This window comes from Triticum aestivum, chromosome 7B, assembly GCF_018294505.1.
Source record: "Triticum aestivum cultivar Chinese Spring chromosome 7B, IWGSC CS RefSeq v2.1, whole genome shotgun sequence".
Classification (NCBI taxonomy): Eukaryota; Viridiplantae; Streptophyta; class Magnoliopsida; order Poales; family Poaceae; genus Triticum; species Triticum aestivum.
Window position 1 is genome coordinate 326,982,608 of NC_057813.1, and position 8,360 is coordinate 326,990,967.

Below are 8,360 nucleotides of genomic sequence, written 5' to 3' on the forward strand. Positions count from 1 at the left end.
TCGATCCAATGGTCATGTTGCGCCAAGACATGGACATGCCCATGCAGAGGGCGCCTAAACACCACTGAAGTCCCTCTCTTCTCGAGGCGCACGACATTGGTGATGCAGAGTGCAACCGCCCGCAGAGCCCGCTCCCGGTCGACGGGAGCTAGCTCATGAAAGACGACATCCAATGGCACAAATGGATTCCGGTGATGGAGCCCTGAAAGGATTCGCTCGGCAATGGCGACGGCAGCCTGCAACCCCTCCTTGTCCAGCTCAGCCCCCACCATCGCGCGGAGACGGCTCAGCTCCTTGGAGATATAGGTGAAGAAGGAGACCAGGTCAGGAAGCCGCAGCTCGTTGAAGTCGATCGGGTGGTCGAACGGGTTTAGCCTGACGGCCGGCATCGTTGCGCTGGCACGACAGTAGGCATCGCGCAACCGCAACACGTGTGTGGCAACTTGGTTCACCAAGTGGCTGAGGCGATCCTGGACCTCGTCACGATCGGCCCGCTCGCGCTCTAGCCGGCTCCCCTGATGGCCTATCGTATCTACCGCTTTCTGCAGCAACGCCGCCGACGCCTCGGGCATCTTTGTGGTGGACGCCTTCCGCTTTTGAAGCTCCGTGAACTCCAGCACATAACGGAGGAGCATGGCACTCCTCTCCTCCTTGAGCTCACGGAGCTCTGCGTCCTTGTCCCTGAGCTCCGCATCCTTGGCATGGAGCTCCTATGTCAGGCGCCTCACCTCGGACTCTGTGATCTGCTGCGACGCCATGGCACCAGGTAGAAGCAATGGGGAGAGGAAGCAAAGGGGGCGAAATGGCTGAAAGGCAATGTAATCTACGGGAAGGCGGAGGGAGCCAGCCGAGGAGCGGGGAATCTTTTGGTTTTCACCATGGTAAAACACCAGTCGACGACTTCATCAGGGAGCAGTGGGTTTTATAGCCGGATTCATCGTGACTAATTGCTGTCGCGCCTACTCCCGTCAATCAAAAAATTAAAAATCCTGCCGCGCCTGCTCCCGTCAATCAAAAAATTAAAAATCCTGCCGCACCCAATCACCAGAGCAACGCTGCGCTAGATATTTAAATTTACCTGCCGGCAAGTAGATAAAAAAGGGGTGACAAAACAAATGTGGCGGCGGCCTAGCTAATTGGTCTAACTAGCCCAACTAGCTAGCCACCGTGCTTCACTGATGTACTCGGTGGGAAAGGTGGTCTTTCGTGATTTGATGACTCATTTACTAGCTTTGGTGCTACGACCGAGGAGGATCTAGAAAATGCGCGGTAGGGCGTCCCACGTCAGGAAGAGTATATGCGTGCACCACCCAGGAGGACCCCAAAACCGCGCGGTAGGGTGTGCCACGTCTTGGCACGGAGGAAAAATGTGCATGTGAAAATATACTATATCAGACGTAGTACCATGGTTCGACCTCGGGACCCAGCCAGTTGGTCGAAAACACCCCACTAGCCACACAGCTTCATCATCCAAACGTGGCACGGAGGATAGATGGGGTTAGCTCCGTTTCGACCAGCCACAGCGTCTCTTGTTCTAGGCGATTCTTCTATTTTCCAAGCTTTTTTAAGTTGTAATAACACCTCGGCAAGCTAGCGCCGCTCTTCCTGTGTGCCCGTGCAAAGGTTAGACGATGGAGAGAAGAGAGATTGAGATTGCAGACCTGGGACCCACCAGTAAGTGAGACAACGGTCATGCACGTGTCGAGGCACTCCCTCTACTCTACTCAACGTAATACTGTATAAAATCAAGTTATGGAACAAAGCCAACAACCGTTGTTGTTTCAGGCTATCGACTTACGCTTTGTAGTCCAGGTTGCCAGTTCGAATCCCGTCTTTCAGATTTGTTAGTTTTAGGTCCAAATTTGATTAATAACAAGTGGGACCCCCGTGTGTTGTTCCGATATTTTAGTGTAGGATGGTTTTTTTGAACAAACACTTTGTGCGGTTAGACAAGTAACGGCACGACTTACACGTATTTTGCAAGTTTATGAACAAAAATGACAGCAGCATAGAATATCACATCCACCCTGCAGCTTAGATGCTATGGTGATACGAGTTTTTACACCGTTGGAAGTGAGATCCAATGGCTTGGGAGTAGTCTTTGTAATTATGCGCAATTTCCAAACTCTCCAAAGGTTTTTTTTTTGCAAATAAAACATTCAGGCCTCGTGTGTGCCGCTGCATCTTCGATCCAACGGCTCCCCGTTGCTCATATTAGGTGCTCACCGTAGCTTAATTACCCGCTACGGTGATATGAGCATCTAGGTCGTATGATCAGTGATCAGATGGCACATGTGTAGTACTTGTACTTTCTATGCATTTCCCAAACTCTATCTGCCGTATATTGCAAAAACATTCAAACCTCCTACTGTGGGCCGTTAGATCACAGTGAACTCGTATCACCATAGAATCTACGGTGCGGGAGCACCTCATATTCTCCCGTGCGAGAAAACATAAGGTGCTATTGCAGCTTGGATGCTACGTGAATACGATCTTCGAGGTCGTTTGATCTGAGATCCAATGGCATCTGAGCAGTCTTTGTGCTTGTAAGCAGTGGCCGAACTCTTTTGGGGCTTTTCTGTAAAAAACCATTCGAACCACCGAGAAGGTGTTGGGTCACAAATCCAACGACTCCAAAGAGCTTGTATCACCAAAGCATCTAAGGTGTGGTAGCACATGATATTCTTACATACAGGAGAATATGATGTCCTCTTTCATCTTAGATGCTACGCTGATACGAGCTTCGAGGTCGTTGGATATGGGATCCAAGGGCATCTGAGTAGTTTTTGTACAAATTGTGTGCAATTCTCAAACTCATCAAGGTTTCCTGTAAAAATATTAAGACACATCATGTGAGATGCTATATCTCAGATCTACAAGCTCCAAGCAACTCGTATCGGCATATAGCATCTAAGGTATGGGGGCACATGATATTCTCCCGGGGAGGAGGGGTGGGGGTGCACAACCAATCGGTGGTTGGGAGGGTGGGGACAAATATAATCTAAACAACCCTAAATAGAGCTCCAGAATTTTATCTAAGGTCGAGGGGTTGACCCCAGACAATCATAGCTCCGCCTAAACACAACATTTGCATGTACTGTAGTACTAGACTTAATATTCGTGTTTCAGTTTCATGTTCATTTTAAATATTGAACTGAGGACCATGCATGTCTTACATTTTACTCCCTTCATTCCTAAATATTAGTCTTTTTGGAGATTTCAAATGGACTGGCACATACAGATGTATATAGACATATTTTAGAGTCTAGATTCACTCATTTTGCTCCGTATGTAATCACTTGTTAAACTCTCTAAAAAGACTAATATTTAGGAATAGAAGGAGTATTTTTGAATTCGTGTCATACATGCATGGTTTGGAAAAATAGATGCACTATACTTATTGGATTGTTGTTCTGTTCGTGCGTGTGTGTGTCTCTCTCTCTGTGTGTGTGGTCATATGCTTGATACATACAAAGTTTTCTCACCTCCATATTGTTCATCTTTTAAATTTGAATTTGCATTGGAAAACTTACTAGGGATACCATGAAATGTGAAATCCACGTTGAGATCACTATATCACAAACTCATTCTAATTCAACAACTCGTCATAAATCAATTACCACGTTGAGATTAGTATTTGCAAGGAAAATATGGGTATCATAATACACATAGATTCATTCAGCAATTTAAAAGGTTCCTTTCGTATTCTCAAATGGTAGGACCCAACGGCATACCAGCCAGACCTTGGCTCGTGTTGATCCTAAAAAAATAAAAAAAATAAAAATCGGGCTCGTCTCCTTTGGTGGCGTGCGTGGTACGCACATTAGGCAACCCCAACCAGTCGAGCCTCGGCGTTTCAAGTCGAAATATCTGGCTGCCAGAATTCCAGCCCTAGGAAATTCCCCTCATGTCCCCGGTTCATAATGACTACCGATGAACAATGGAGGGATGCTTTAGTAACTAGACAACGTTACCTACCGTGCCGAGCATGGTTCAATTCCCTCGGTCGCCGCTCGTCAAGGTCACCCATCAACTGCATTGCCTAGTACTACTACTACTACACCAGGATGAGCACAGAATTGAGCCCGTTTGTTCATGCCTAGTACTTGAGTTAATATATCAGGCAATGCACTGGTACAGAGGGATTATCCTTTTACTCTGCATATATAACTTGTCTGAAGTCTAACTAAGCAAAATGTTTGACCAAATCCTTTCTTAAGAATACAACAAGACAGATGTACGGCTTGAAAAATTATTGCATGATGCAAGTTATGATATTGTTTCGAATCCTGGATCTTAAATTTCAGAAAATCCAAAGTGAGCATAAATTCTTGAAACTGAGCATGGTCACGTGATATGGCACAAATATTACTTCGTAAGTTTTTTCTTCAATTTGAGACAAGCTGCTTATGACAAGTTGCAAAAATGAAGAGCCAAGGTATTTTGGAATAAAGACCTGTCATGTTAAGGCGAACGCTTTCACTATTGAAACCGTGGGCATTTACGTGCCGCCACGAGTCCCCGCTTCTCATCGACAGGTGCCGTTCTAGAAAGCATGTGAGTCCATGGGAGGCGTGCGAGCAGACCGCTACGCCGGCTGATAGGGAGGTGTGCGAGTAGACCGCTGTGCAGGCTCACCGGGAGGCGAGCCCTTTGACCAGGCTCCGCCGCCCACCTTCATCCCAACTGCTCCCACTTTTAATGTCGCCAGTGCCGCAGTTTAAAATCAACCCCGCACTACCCGGTATCGCTACAATCTTCTCTCTTCCTCTCCGATTCTCCTGTCGTCTACCTCCAACTAGCCTGACCTAAATGTATGCCATGCCGCATCACGATGGTCTGCCCTTAGTGTTCCAGTTTCCTGAGGAAGACACCTAGCCGGAGTCTCAAGAACATAAGGCGCTTTGGGACGAGCTTGAACAGGCCTTGCGAGAAGACGCCACGCCTGTCCCCGCTCCTGTTCCGGCTCCCGCCGCCCCGACTGTGCCAGCACCCATCCCCGTAGCATTGATGGGTTGGGACCGCACATTGTCGCCGAGCTTGATCCCACGGGGTTCCACGAGGTCCCCGCCGACTTTCACGCACCCGTGCACCTGCCAGCGCATGCGCCTGCGCATGCACTGACGCGCACGCCTGTGCCGGTGCCCGTGCACCTGCCAGCGCATGCGCCTGCGCATGCATTGACATGTGCGCCCTTGCCGGTGCCCGTGCACACGAATGTCTCCGCCGCACCGTCGGCATCGCATGTCCCCTCGCGGGTGCGAGTGCCCCCCTCAGCGGCATGGTTGGCCGCCGTCGACCGCTTCCTTGCACCAACGCCAGTCACCTCCTCCCGCCAGTTGACTCGCTCCAAAGTCCAGAACATTTTGGCCTTCCTTGAAGCTAGGCCAACGTCCAGGAGTACACCAACAATGGCGCAAGACGCCACCGTCACCGTCGGTCAGTGGTCCGACGACACACAGAGCACGACAGAGGAGCCGCTTCCCACCGCAAGACGCCCCCGCTGCCGCCGCGTAATCTAAATTTGCCATGAAAAACATTTGGATTGCCATGCTTAAAATCCGAGCGTTTATCATTTCCTTTTACTTTATATCGATCGTCGTATAATTTAAAGTCGGAGTCTGAATGAACGAAATCTATGGTTTGATCGATTGAATATTCTGCTAGAGCCGTATCAAATTAAATATAAAACGTCATCAAGCCACATGTATTCGTTGTCATACAACGACCCTGACTGCTTCAATGTCGAGCGCTCAACACATTTAGCGTGCAGTTAATTTCATGCCAAAAGTAGTGCTAATCACATAATAACACGCAAATAATATCCTACTTAATATCCGCATGCACTTAATATACTTCCAAATTAACGTACATCACACATACACACTGACTAGTACTGCTAGTACGTGAAACTGGTGCCGTGACTTGTGAACGCCTCCAGATATGGTCAACGGCAACATTGCCCGTGCGTCTAAACGTAGAAGGGGAGGAGAGAGAGAGAGCACACATGGAACCCACCAGTAAGTGAAGGCGAATAGTACTAAAAATAATATTACATGTTATCCATTAAATAGGCTATGGTAATATAAAAACATTATGTGAACAAAGGGGGGTACAACAAACATTGTTGTTCTATGTATGTTGCCTATTGACGTGCGGCTTGAAGGCCCGGTCGCATGTTCGATCCTCGTCCTTTATTTTTTAATTTGTATATGGGTCCAAATTTGTTTCATGACATGTGGGCCCCTCGGTGTGTAGTTTGTAGCACTTTAATTTATGGGTCAAAATTTGTTCCATTCCAAGTGGACTATCGGTGTGTAGTTTTGTAGCTTATTTATAATAATTAAAGAGAACAACATAGTTTTTTGCAATAATACCATGGTGCGACGTTGAAGGCGAGAAAGGACATGCGAGAGAGCGATGACCGAGCTAGAGGGAAATCAACTAGGGGAGTTGCGGGGGTTGCAACGGTGTTTGGAGTAGTTGTGGGCCGAATGCTACGAAAATATAATCTAAATCGACCGGAATAAATGCCTACAAAAACTGATCCAAGGTTGGAGTGCCCCTCGCAATGTAAATAGCTCCGGCTTTGCGAGGGATGGAGAGGTAGCTTCAGTGCGTGGAAGATACGGTGTGAGAAAGCGAGGTCAATCGAGAGATATATGGATAGAGAGACAAAGTGAGTGTGGTCCGACATTCATTGAACAAATATATATGCTCTGCAGAGATATTGTCCGATTGAGCTTTTGGCAAGGGTGAGGCTTGTAAGATAGAGCTTGAGAGATGATCCAGTCACAGACGTGTAGATATATTTTGTGCGTGGGAGGAAGCAAGGTCAATCCATCACATAGGGTCACCATGCGATTGAAAGAGTGAGACGGGTTGGAGAGAGTGACCTAGATAGACAATGTGCGTGAGAGAGTATACAATGTGAATAGGTCGAATTGGGCTCAAATATGGTGATATATCATTTTTGTCAGAGAAAGAGCGAGGTCAATCGAGACATACAGAGAGAGAGAGAGAGAGAGATTGAGTGAGCGTGGCCTGCCATGAGGTCGAAAGAGTGGCGGCAGCTTGGATGGACTGACCTAGATAGACAATCTGCGTGAGAGAGTATAGAGTGTGTCGATCGAGGCCCGAACAGGGAGATATATCATTTGTGTGTGAAAGAAAATGAGGTTAAACGAGACTCAGATAAAGAGAGCGAGTGTGGCCCGCCGTGCGGAAGAAAGAGTGAGACAGTCTCGAGGGAGTGACCTAGATATACAACGTGCGTGCGGGCGCACAAGAGGTTGGGGGGGAGGCAGTTAGGCAATGCATGTATTTAGCACGAGAGGGTGAGAGGGAGAGCGAGAGAGAGCTCGGCATGGGGTGCAATGGCGGGTGTGTGAGTTAAATACATTTGGTAATAGAGTGGAAAAAGGGGTTGTGTAGTTGAGAGACTTAGAGATCGAAACATGGAGAGAAAGAATGAACGTGTGTTGGAAACCGATAGCTTCCTAAGGTGGTTAGGAGAGGAAGATTGACCGATACAGGAAGTATGTAGCGTGTGTGGGGGGGGCTAAAAACAACATTTGAATGTACATAGTATGAGACTTAATATCAATGTTTCAATTCGGTGTACATTGTAAGATTGGAATTGAGGACCATGCATACGGATAATTCTTTCGAATTCATGCCATTCTAAGTTTCAAAAAGTTGACATTTACTCAATTTGTTGTGCTTTTTTGTAGGTCATATGTTTGAATCCATCCAAAAGTTTTCTCACTACCATGGTGTTCATCATATACATATGAATTTGTATTAAAAAAGTAGCGTGGATACAGTGAAATGTGAAATCCACGTTAGAATTGGAGATCGCTACGTGACACACACTCTAATTCAAATAACTAATTACGTGACACACACTCTAATCCACGTTAGCGTGGATACCGTTTCGATTTTTTTTCAAATAACTCCTCATTAATTAATTTATAGTACTCCCTTTGTTCACTTTTATAAGACCTTGAAGACATTTCAGACAATGTGCAAAACAGTTCATTTTAAGTTGTCTGAAACGACTTACAAAAGTGAACGGAGTGAGTATCTCGTTTCGAATGACTAATTATTGCAAGGAAGACACGGGCATGGTAATACATATAGATTCGTTTGCAAATGAAAGAAGATTCTTTTGCATTCTCAAATGTAGGCGCACCAGGCAGACCAGGGTCGTTCGGGGTGGATGCTGCTTCGGTGCCTTAAAGGCACCTGCCTTTGGGTCACCGACATGTGGGCCAGCCACCTGTTGGGCCCACATGTCATGGACACAAAGGCGGGTGCCTTAAGGCACCGAAGCATAGTCCTGTCAGTGTGGTCGCGTG